This window comes from Argopecten irradians, chromosome 5 (assembly GCF_041381155.1).
Source record: "Argopecten irradians isolate NY chromosome 5, Ai_NY, whole genome shotgun sequence".
In the NCBI taxonomy this organism is placed as follows: Eukaryota; Metazoa; Mollusca; class Bivalvia; order Pectinida; family Pectinidae; genus Argopecten; species Argopecten irradians.
This window is the reverse complement of record NC_091138.1, coordinates 48356965-48370209: the sequence shown is the minus strand read 5'-3', so window position 1 is coordinate 48370209 and position 13245 is coordinate 48356965. Positions and strand designations below refer to the sequence as shown.

Genomic DNA, 13245 nt, shown 5'->3' with positions numbered 1-13245 from the left:
CCAATTATTGTTCAAATAATGAATATCATTTATGCTCTGTCGGCGGTTGAGCATCTTTAAGGTTCCTGGCTGCTAATATTGGATTGAATACAGTATATAAATTTGCATCAAAATATACATATCTATTTTTAATGAAATGTAAACTTTTAACATACATATTTATCATGACAATCAAATTAAAAATTAAACATTATGTATTATAAAGTACAGTTTATGAATATGGTATCTGATACACTTCTAGGCCAGGGTTACCTTTTTTGTCTGCAATTAATTATACAGATCAATTAATTATTTATACCCATGCTTACTTCTTTCTGTCTCATTTTGGATTCAAATTCCTGATTCATTCGCATCACCTCAATCCTCTTGAGTTCCATCTCACTCATTTTGGAACGATATTCACGAGCAAGATCAGACCTACGAAGTAGAGGGTTGTTCTGATGATTTTCGCGGTCATATAATGTCAGCGAAATTTGGGGACATCTAGGTATTTATTTGAGATAATTGTGTTGAAGTTAAATAGTAATTGTTTCATGTAATCTAACAACCTATAATATAAATTCACAAAAATTGTCTATCACATAAGATCACCTTCTATTTAAAATAATATTTATCATTTTCATGCCTGAAAGATTTATCCTCAAAAATTTTAATATGATGTGTACTTTCAAGTAGATGAATAATGAAAGGATAATGTTTTCAAATAATGGTGTTCAAGTTAAAAAAATTGTACAAACATTTGTTATAAATGCTCACACTTCTCTAGCCTCAGAATGATTTAAAAAATAACATTCTTTCAAAAAAAAAAAGATCAAATACCACCAATAAATGTGTGGAATAAAACTATGAAAATATCCTTTTGAATATTTTCAAACTTTCACACATCAGAAAAAAACCCATTGATTCACAATTGTGAAATGAAACCAAAAACAATTTTCCTTTTCCCAAAATTAACCACAAAACAGATAAAAAGACAAAATACTCATTTCAACAAAACTGAAATTAAAAACATGTTATCATTCAACAGCTTAAAAAAAACAAAAAACAAAGATTTTTTTTCCCTGAAGTCTATTGTTTTAATACATTATGTAGCCTGGTACAAATTTGTATAAGTATTATAACTATAAGCCTCTTGATAACAAAAAGAAAATAGCCGACCATTTATATAGTATGATGTATATATGTCTCTAGCCTACAATATTGATATACATTGTATAATATGATAAATCAGAAAATAAATGCACTTAGAAGCTGACGAAATTTTATAACGATATATAAAAACTGTAATCAAGATCGAAGCGTCTGATCTAATAGCAAAAAGCTAAAAGGTTTGAAAGCAAAAGTAATAGGTAATGTAGATAAAAATAGGCTACTATAGAACTTAAATTATATGTAGATGTAAATGATACAAGAACTTTGATTAAATCATGTAGATATAGATGTATCAAAATAATTATTAAGATGAAGAAAGAAAGAAAGTTTTTTTTTCAAAAAGTGTTAATATGTAACAAAATTAGAAGATTTCATAAAACTAATTGAAATATTTTCAAATTAACTGTGCAATATGGTATTTTGAATTATGGTATACTAACTAAGCTCGGGTCAATATACCATTATGATGGAATGAACACCCCTTCACCACCCCCGCTCTTCTGCATGGTAAAGTCATCACTATTTTAATCTGTTAGGTTATTTCTCGTTCATGATATATCTACCAAGTAGACCAATAGTGAAGTTTGGAGACTTATGCCTAGGCGAGGAAAGTTCTGGGGGTAGGGGAGGGGTCCAAAATACTATGGTCATAGTAAAATGACACCCCCTTCCCCTAACACTCTATACCATATGTAATTATATGGCAGCTATTTCATCTGTTCTTCCAAATAAGACTTATAACTACATGTATATGTATCTCAGTATAAAATTAAATAATTTGAATGAAGTTTAGATGAACCTTCATAATATTTGAATATACACATACTATTTTGTAATTGTTTGGACAGGTACTGTGTAAAAATCATATTTTAAACAAAACATTGGGAGAACATCTGAATTTCTAATTACAATATGGCTCCAAATTCACCAAAAGACATCTCAAACATTTGGATACAACAAGAGAGCTACGTTATTTGACTGAATAACCTTCTTTGTAAGAGAATTCAGTCAAATTTCTAGTAATTTTGTTGTGTCTGACAAAAGTTTGGTGAATTCTGTTTCATCCAAACTTACTGCTGAACTTCATTTTTTCTGCCCTGCCATTTTGTATTGTGTTCGGAAGATATGGCTTGTTGTATCCGAGTCTTTGTCAACTGAAACGGGAAATACCTCGTTACTCATAACAAATGGACACTAAAAAATCAGCAATCTGTGACATACTGTAAAGAATCTAATTTAAATGGAATCTTATTTTCACATACATTATTGCAAACAAAAATCAAAATTAAAAAATAAGTAAAAAATCCATTGTGTCGTCATGACAGGTGACCAAAATTGCAGCCTCTAAACATTTCAATATAGCCAGGATAATGTGAAAATAAATTACCACAAAATATATATTTTACAGTATGTCATTTGTGTATAAACTACTGAGAAAGTTAGTAGTGCTGGTTAGTAGCAACGAGTAAAATGACAGTTGTAATGTTTTGATGAGCAACCAATAAAGAAATTAATGTGCAATTTGTGCATTCTGACTTTTCTTTGTATTTTTCTCTGTACTCTTTCAATAATGTAAATTTTTTAATTAATTTATCACATAATCTGTCTCATATCCAGTGATTTTGTCCATGTAAAATTTTTGCATATCCTTTGGACGGCCAGTAATGTATTTATGCGTAATTATTCATTTGCCCCATTTCATGCACCCTTCTGGAGACCCACTGAGACCCTTGAAAACTAAATACTAGATTTTTGAAAAGAAGATGTTCATCCCTATATAGCATGTCAATATCGATTCGGTCATTGCATTAGTGACGTCACAAATCACCTTTGAACATGCCCAAATAAGTCAAAAATTGAGGTCTGAAATCCGGATTTTAGTGTGTGCACGGAAACCTGTCGTTGTGAGTTTAATTATCAAGATACAGACATGCAGATAGTCTTAAACGATTGAAGAGATATCAAAGTAAGAGAAAATATTGATAAAGGGAAAGGGAAGGGGAAAATAGCACCGATTTAAAAAAACACACCAAGTCCCACGGGCAGGTTTCTGCCTCCCATGACCCGTGCGTGGTGACCTTTAGGAGACTTCTGGTGACTATATTTGCTTGTTATCATTGTGAAAACGGCATCAAACCGAAATCTTGATGCAAACTGCTTTCATAGATGGCATTTGTTATAACCTACTATCAAAATTGAGTCAAGTTCAAATCCTACCGGCCGTCGAATGGATATGAAACTAGTGTAATATAACATGGAGTGACTTTCATCGGCTGTGCCAAGCAGTATTTAATCTATAATGATGTCATGACAGAAACAATTAAGTGATGTAAGGAAAACTTTTATGAAATAAAAATATAGTTTAAACTTCATATAGAAGAAATCCTTAAGAAGTGAATTTTCAAAATTTTAGTGGACTCATCAAAACACTGTGTGCATTATATGCAAGTTAATGGTTAAAGTGAAACCAGGCACCAACCAAACTGTGACAGAGAGCAATGTAATGACCCTGTTTTTTACACAAATACCAAACAAGCAAAATTTGATCCAAAATATTATATTATAAAAGCAAAATTCATTTTCTTTTTATCTCATCACATAGTAAAATTGTACGTACACAGTTTTCCAGTTCCAAAAATATACTTTCATTGTTTTATTTTCTAATTTAAACTCACATTTCAAACTGATAGTCACGGTTTGTTGGTGTTTCATTGGCAACTTTTAACACATACAGTCAGAGATTTCTGTCAACTAGCTTCAATTCTGCAACCAAGCTTTACTCCAAATTGTTTTTAAATGTCTTATTTCACTTGTTTACTTTCCTTTATTGACAGTTATGACAAGTTAAGGACACTATCAAATTTTAGCAATGTGAGAAAGCCAAGTTCCTTTTTTAAACCAATAAACCTTCAACCAATACAGTCAAACCTGCTCTAACGACCGCCTGTATATAACGACCGCCTGTCTATAACGACCAGTTTTTAGACTCCCCGTGCGTTTTTACTCTATAATGGCACTGTGCATAACGACCACCTGTCTAATGTGGCTAACGACCGGTCGTTTTAGCCCCGTCAAAGTTGTATAACGACTGGTCGCTGAGATCGACTTTTCGAGTACCGAGTACAGTGTGTGTGTAGTAGCGTCCCTTTGACCTACTTCCGGTAATTAACTCCCTTTGTTAGCAAATGGCAGCCCAAGCTATGAATTGTTTATACAGTACTGTTTTTTTATAACCTAGCGGTCGTAACATTTGAGCTACAAATTTGGTTGCCAACTTAAGGATGGAAGATTTAACGACCGTTTATGCATATCAAAGACTGAAATTTTGTTTGGTCGCGAACGCCATGTGCCCGAAAAGATCACTCGTAAAGGGTGATTTTGAAGCCACAACTCGGATGATACGGTAAGCAAAATAAAACATGCCGATTTATTTAATGTGTTCAGTTATTCATTGTCGATATTTAGCATGGTTTTATTACTAAGAAATGGCCTGTACTTAAGCTATTTCAAATTAGGCCTATAAATTTTACGTTCTTCTTCTTTACGAAAGCCCCAACCTGTCTATAAAGGCAACCTGTCTATAGTGACCGTTTTTCTGTCTCCCCTTCAGTGGTCGTTATAGACAGGTTCGACTGTACATGTATCGATAACTGACCCACAATTGGGGTCCTTGAATGAGCAACCCCGAGGGTTACATGTTACACGTCTGGGCTACCGTCTACTTTTATGGTGCAATGAGCTTATGGTAAAATGTCCAACACCTTACCCACTACGCCACCACATACTATTTTATGAGTCAAAGAAATAATTTGAATTCTAAAATAAATAAATATTGCAGAAATGATTTGGCATCTAGACAGGGTTACAGAAATCTCTGACTTTGTAAAGAAGACCAGTGAAGATGTCTACACGTGTGATTGTGGCAGCGTACTTAAGTTAATGCCTCCAGACTTACTCTCTTATGGCTATTTTTCTACCCTCTCTCTTAGCCTCCTGATCTCTCAGGGCAATTTTTTTCTATTCTCTGTTTTGTTAGCTGTAGAGAGATTTTCAGAATTTCTTCATGAATTCAAATGCTTAACTTGAATCACATGTGACAGTGTTACATTTAGGGACAGTGTAGAATACATCAAAATCAATTCAAAGATGTTGTATGATACATGCAATTAACACATTGTTTTTAAATACAAAATGTATATCAAATTTGATATTAAAGCCTTATAACTTGAGGACTGCAGAGAACAATTTAAACAATACCCACATAAAACTTTATAATTAAATCATTTCTTTAGAATATTGTGTCTATTGTAAGCAAAACCATGCAGCATTATTTTCTACTATGTAGTCAATCTAAAATATCAAAAATTATTTTTACGTACCATAACTACAAAACTTTTGAAATTTCATCCTTACTTCATTGCCTAACCAACAATCTCATATGCAGGTACATAACACCCATACCATATTCACCGTAAGTAGCGCCCCTTCCCTTAATAAGCGCCCCTCCCCCCTTCTGGAGAAGAAATTGAAGTTATATAAACGCCCCCATCCAATGGATTAAATGATGTTTTATAACTGTGTAATACTTAAAACATAGGCATTGTATCCCATATTATATGAAATCCATGTTATGGTAAGTGTATAAAGGAGTCTTTCACATGTAAATCACGACGTAAATTTATGTCTCAATTTAAAGAAAAAGAAGACATAAGCATGTTTACTGTGAGAGATTATCAATGCACTATCATGAGTAGTATAAAAAAGCTCAATCTGGCTGATTTTGTGTATAGTTTTCAACTTAAATTTTTATTGCTTAATAAGCCCCCCCCCCCCTTTCTTGTTACCATTTTTTTCCCCAAAGTACCCTGGGTGCTAATTACGGCGAATATGGTATTTTTATAAGACACTATCTATGAACAACAATCCTATTTACTCCGTCTTTCCTGTATCATCCCTACCGAGACTCAACCCTAAATCATCTTACATCTATACTTAAGTCAAATTTAAACCAAATACCCCCATATTCATTGTCACAAACAAACCACCCTGTTGACCATACCTCTTCCTTTTTATGTACAAAGTCGCGCCTGATCTTTGTGTAAACCTCAAGGCCTTGATTGAGCTTCTTTTCTTCCTGCATTCTCTTCTTGTTGATAGCTGTGAAAAATCAAAGTACTGAATGTACTGAAGGAGGCATTATTCAAGTTCATGAAAAATACACGAAATGGACACAGTTCCAAAATAGTATGATATTTTGTTGATTTTAGAAATAAAGCTGTGATAAAATCAAAAATATTTATAAGATACATATATGCTTCCACCAGAAACTTGGAAAAAATTGAAAGCAAGAAGCAAAACAAAGCAGATGGGCTCCTCAGTTCCTGACAATGGCATCAAAATGACAAGTGATGATGAAAAGGTCAGGGGTCACCTGCCAGGTTTTCTCCAGGTACTCTGGTTTCCTCCAACTCTAAGATCTGGCATGCTTACATCTGGGCCATCGAAAGTGATTCATAAGTTGTACAATTTGTTTTGCAATTGATGTAAAATAAATGAAGTTTATCTTTATCAAATTCCGATGTTACCACTTACCATTTTCAAAGTCTCTAAGAGTGTGACGAACGGCTCGCTGATTTTTAATAATGTCCCCTTCAACACGCTTCAGTTCTCTCTCTTCTTGTTTATGTTGCCACATGTGATCCTAAAAAGTAAACAAATTACATATAGTACTAAATATATTACTGTATCAAAAGATTCACGATTTACTCTTTGGAACTTATCAGATGGAGTTTATTTTCGCGAATTACATTGAAAGCGTCATTCTCATGACAGGCTGTAATAAGTAAAACCATGATTTTTGTCAATTTTGAGAGGTATTAAATTTTGAGAATTTGGATGGATCAGTGAATTTAGAAAATTGCTTGAAATCTGTATGTTTCATGGAAATATCAGTTCAAAAGTTTCTTGAAAACTCTTCATTGTCAGCTTAATCCAATTTCTATTTCCATAATCTTTTATTTTCCAATTTACAAAAGATATTATAACTAAAATCTAATAAACAAAAGTTTTCATAATAGGCTGTTTTCCCAATTGCTTTTGTCAGTATTTCAGAAAACAATCAATCTAAAAACCTTCAAAATATCAAAGATATGTCACTCTCAAAGGTTTCTGAAATTCAGAAATATAAAATGAATAATTTTAATTTGTAACATAAACACGCAAAATTAAATGGCAATACAAATAAAGATGTTACGGAATGGTATACTCTATTAATTGCATGTAACCTGTAAATAAATATAGATAAATTTGTAGTAGGATATATAACAATCTTATTCTAGCTTAAATACAAATAACAAAATGGTTTAAATTGTCAATAAAACAGGGTTATACAAGTAAATAAACAGATAATAAATCTAAAATACAATCACTAGATTTTTTACGTGCACTTAAAACATTTTAATTTCCTATGAAATTATTATAAAATAAATTGATTAAATAACTTTGTTGTTTTCAAAACCACTTTTTGCAGAATTATAAAATTATGAGAACTCAATGTAAATGTACAATATAAATCTTTACTTGAACATTTCATTAAAATTCATTCAAAAGCAAGGTCTATATTGAAATCTATGTACAGTTGTATTGGGAAAAGGGGGAATTAATTTCATTCAGTTGTAAGTTCAGTTTGTACAGGGTGACAGAAAAAGTTGCGTCGTTTACGAAGGGTTACAAACTTAAGGTTTATTACTTTGTAATGACATAAACAGCTGCAATTTGAATAATGTTATAGGATAGGTTTTCATATTGATCTGTTATAAACACCGTGCAATTTCCAGACACAATTAATATTTCTACATTGTTAAATGTTAATTAGCTACAACATTAGATATTCTACGATTAGTATACATGTATGACTGCAACTAGTACACATAGTAAAATGTAATTTAAAATAGCAAGACTCTTGCACCTTGTGTACCAATTTACCTCCAAAACTACTGTACCTATATTTCCTTATGCTGTGTCATATATGTTATGTTATGATATACGTTTAATGGAAACTTGAAAAATACAAAACAAGAGGCCCAGGGGGCCTGTATCGCTCACCCTGGTTTGTAATGCCTAGGAATGTTCTGAATTCAAGTTCATTGCTTCTTTTCTGAATTCCCCTATTAGGCCCCACTCTTTCTGGCTATGTTTCCCAATTGCTTTTGTCAAATTTCCCAGAGGGTCAAAGCCAAAATTTATACAAATTCTGTTAACCCCAAGGATGTTTCTGGCCAAATTTGGTTAAAATCCAAGCAGAACTATATGACTATTAGCGATTTACAGGATTTACCTCTATTTCCCCTATTCTAGCTTAAATACAAATAACAAAATGGTTTAAATTGTCAATAAAACAGGGTTATACAAGTAAATAAACAGATAATAAATCTAAAATACAATCACTAGATTTTTTACGTGCACTTAAAACATTTTAATTTCCTATGAAATTATTATAAAATAAATTGATTAAATAACTTTGTTGTTTTCAAAACCACTTTTTGAAGAATTACAAAATTATGAGAACTCAATGTAAATGTACAATATAAATCTTTACTTGAACATTTCATTAAAATTCATTCAAAAGCAAGGTCTATATTGAAATCTATGTACAGTTGTATTGGGAAAAGGGGGAATTAATTTCATTCAGTTGTAAGTTCAGTTTGTACAGGGTGACAGAAAAAGTTGCGTCGTTTACGAAGGGTTACAAACTTAAGGTTTATTACTTTGTAATGACATAAACAGCTGCAATTTGAATAATGTTATAGGATAGGTTTTCATATTGATCTGTTATAAACACCGTGCAATTTCCAGACACAATTAATATTTCTACATTGTTAAATGTTAATTAGCTACAACATTAGATATTCTACGATTAGTATACATGTATGACTGCAACTAGTACACATAGTAAAATGTAATTTAAAATAGCAAGACTCTTGCACCTTGTGTACCAATTTACCTCCAAAACTACTGTACCTATATTTCCTTATGCTGTGTCATATATGTTATGTTATGATATACGTTTAATGGAAACTTGAAAAATAAAAAAAAAAATACAAAAAAAAATAAAAAAAATTCCTTATGCTAAAATGAGTACACAGTCAAACCTGCCTTAGTGACCACCTCTGTATAATGACCACCTGTTTATTATGACCACTTTTTCACAGTCCCATAATTTGACCTGCTTATAAAGACCACCTAGTTATAAAGACCACTTGTTCTTTGTCCCATTGGAGGTCTTTATAGACAGGTTTGACTATATCTTGTAGATCTTGTAGAATATTGAAGATTTTTGTCAATATTTCTAAAATTAGATCATATACACCATTATCTGTCTATAAAACCAGGTAGATTTCATAATCACAACTTAATTTATACTTTGTGAAACTAATTGAGCGTCATTTTGGCTGAAATCTAGATCCTAAATCCTAAAGTCATAAGTCCTGTTTAGCATGAGGACATTATATGTATTTTTTTACAAGGTTAGCCACCAGCTACTATAAATATGATAACATATAGGTCAGTAAACCCATAAAGAGAAAGACTAATGAGAAATCAATTAGAAATTTAATTAATGCTTTTAATGAGAAATTAATTAGAAATGTAAATGATGTTTCTTTTTTCATATCCTATCCCAAAATACATGTATAGTATAAACTTGTTCCTTTCCCTATTCATAGCTATACAATGTATATTTAGTACATTCAAAACTTCATTAATTGAAATTGAAGAGCAATAAAAATATTAAAGTAACGACTAACAAGAAAAACAATCAAATCAAAAGGAAATATTGTGAAGCTACCAGAATTGTTTTTAATCCTCAATAAAGCGTATTGGCATGGTAGTATACCAGGCCCACTTATATTTTTTTTTTTTTTTTTTTTTTTTTTTTATCTATTTTTTTTTTTTTTTTTTTACATGTTTCATCTATGACTGTCATAATATGTGTACTACTAAATGTGTATAATAACTACATAATTACCCTGAGAGACATCTGTCCTTCCTGTGGAAATGGGTGGATTAGTATATTGTAGTAAATAGAACTAATTGTACAAATATACCATCATTTTTAGATGGACGAAAATGAAAATATGACAAAGAATTAAAATACAGATTTGAGGTTAAATCATTGAATCTATTGCTCAGCAGAAATAACCTCATTCACCCCTGAAATTTCATAATGGACCGGTCCTGTCTTTGATTTAGAAGAGCCTAAATGTGTCTTCAGGGGTGAATGAGTTTAATATTACAAATTAAACTTCATCAATCCTAGGAACTTTCTCATCATTGATTATATTCTTCATTTTCTTGCCAGTTCATTTCTGTTATAAAAATTAGACAGCATTTAAGCATTTCAGTATTTACCTGATTATGTATCTAACTTTTCAGTAAACAATCTTTGCTGTGTCTTTTTAATATTGATGCAGGAAAGCAATATATATTTGGTTAGTTATCAAACTGTCCCCAGCCTGATTCACAACATCCATATATTTGTCTTTTGTAAAAACATGCATCATATCGCTGTAATTAGCGCCCAAGGTACTAAAAAAACTATACATAACAAAGAGAGGTGCTTATAAGGAACTAAAATGAAATTTCTAAAAAAATGAAAAGTCAGTTATAAATACTTTTTACTCTTTCTGTACACATTGCACATAATCACAGTAAACATGTATATGCCTTCTTTGCGTTGCGACATAGCATTACAAAATGTGAATTACTTGCAAGTTTATACAAATACCATAACATGAATTACATGTAATATTTTGGGATACAATGCTGATGTTAGAACTTCAGACAGTTGTAAAACATTGGCTTATCCATAGCATAAGGTAGGGGGGGGGGGGGCATTTATATAACTTCATTTTTTTTCTCCAGAAGAGAGGTGGGGCGCTTATATGGGTGGTTACCGGTATATGGGAGGGGTGCTAATTACAGCGAACACAGTAGTAACATCATGCAAGTTATTTCTGTCTGATATACATGTATATCACTTCACACATTCAAGCATGCACTTTTAGAGAAAAAAAACATCCTTTCTAAATATACTAACCTCAATAACCTTCATCCTTTTTTTGTGATCTTTTCCATCCTTCTCCACGCGAGCACTAAAGGAAACGACCGATGGTCGGCTAAGAATGCCAGAGTCAGCTGATTTTCGCAATTTTTGTTTCTGTTTTTTAACCACAAATGAATGTGAATATTTACTGGAATCAAGAAATCCCTCTGGACCAACTTTCCTTTCTTGTTCTCTGGAAAAATAAGAGAGAATTTCAACAATTAATGTCAGTTACACAAATCTACATGATTGATTACCGAAGAAAATTATCTTGTTTATTGCATAAGGGAATGCTCCTGAAGACTTCAAAACTTGTTTTATACTTTATATTACAAATACCGCTTTTGACCCACTAAGCAACCCATCCTTATAAGTGACCCACCCCCCTTTTTTGATGCCTCATTTTCACTTATATTGACTTAAATATATACTGAAGCTATGAAAACTGTGAAGATTTCTTTATTTAATTTCTTTTGTAAATGGATTAATTGCCTACTCGTTACAATAATATTGTGAAATGTCAGCCCAAATTTGGCACTATTAAGCGCCTCTAAGTTTTCAATTTAAACTCTGGGCGCTTATTGGGTTGAACATGGTAAATGTAGATAGTCAATACTTGTTATTCTTACCTTAGGAATGTAGCGTAAGATTTGGTTTGACGACCCCTTTCCTCATCATCTTTGGTACCTGCTGGAGCACTTATCTGGGCGCCGGATATACCGAATATCTGCTATGGATCATAGCACCATGCTCAAAAGGAAGATCTGTTAGCACCATTTTGGCAGCAATTTACTGTGTCTAGAAATATAAACAAAATGTAAAATTTGTGTCTAGCGTTTAGACAAACCAACCAGAACAGTAATCAATGAGATGCTATATTAAAAATGTCATTATTTAATTCCATAAAACTATTTGGTTGCTGCTCATCATTCCATAATCGTCACATGCATTAACTTAATGTAAACACATAAAACCAACAAAATAAAGTGCTATCCTATGTTAGGTTTGAGGCAACATCCTAATTAGGTCACAAGGATACTAATTTATAGATAAGGCCAAAATTAATTACCACAGGCTCAGGAAAACTCTTCTCTCGCTCATGGTATTTATTGGAAGGTCGTATTGCGTATACACTGCTTCACGGTAAGGAGCATTCGATCGAGAGTATGCGCACGAACACTCGGTACATGGCTTTTACCCTATCCTGTATCCTAACTGGTACCCCTCAGCGTCTGTGACCCGTAATACACCAAGTACACCCTATCCACAGTAATCAATGAGTTTTTTCTGGTTAGTTTCATGATTCCTGACCCATATTTGGGGAAAACGGTTTTGCCACGTATGTTACATGAATATATTCATCCCGATCACCTGAACAATAGGTTAAGTACTGTTAACTTGCGCGAAGATACTGTTGAATACACCAGTTTCAATATAAGACGTGCAATTACAAACATCTCCTGCTAGAGTGACCGTATTTAACTCTCTATCAATGTCATATAGAGCTATTATAAACGCCTCCGGTCATGGAGCTTACACAAGTTAATTAATTTTCCCTGACCTGATTACTGTAGTTTAAAGATGCTCCACCGCCGACAGGAGTATAACTGATATTCATCATTTGAACAATAATTGGTGTTTAATTTTGTATATATATGTCTAATTAACACAAAAAATAATCATAAAACAATTTAGTTTGCCTTTGGTGCACGCGCAATCATTACTTCATTCCATATAAGATATAGTGCCACGGAATTTTTTCGGGATGCAATTAATTATTTTTCATATTTTTAACTTGAAGTAAAATTAGAAGCTCAAATTTTTCACACATGTGGCTATGGTGTAAAGTAAGTTTCACTTTTGTAACTTGAAGAAAAATACAAACTCATCGGTCCCCCTGCTCCTCCGTTTTTATTGATAGTGAATAGATACAAACATACCGTTTGTCAGCCTCCGCGTCGAAGCGTGCCTGTTGCTGGCAAGCACTCTTA

At 32.4% G+C, this 13245-nt stretch overlaps 1 pseudogene; it reads right to left on the bottom strand.

Moving 5' to 3' along the window:
- LOC138324101 (trichohyalin-like) overlaps window positions 1–12048 on the bottom strand; it is a 61181-nt pseudogene extending 49133 nt beyond the window's left edge.
- Window positions 12049–13245: the final 1197 nt, after the last annotated feature.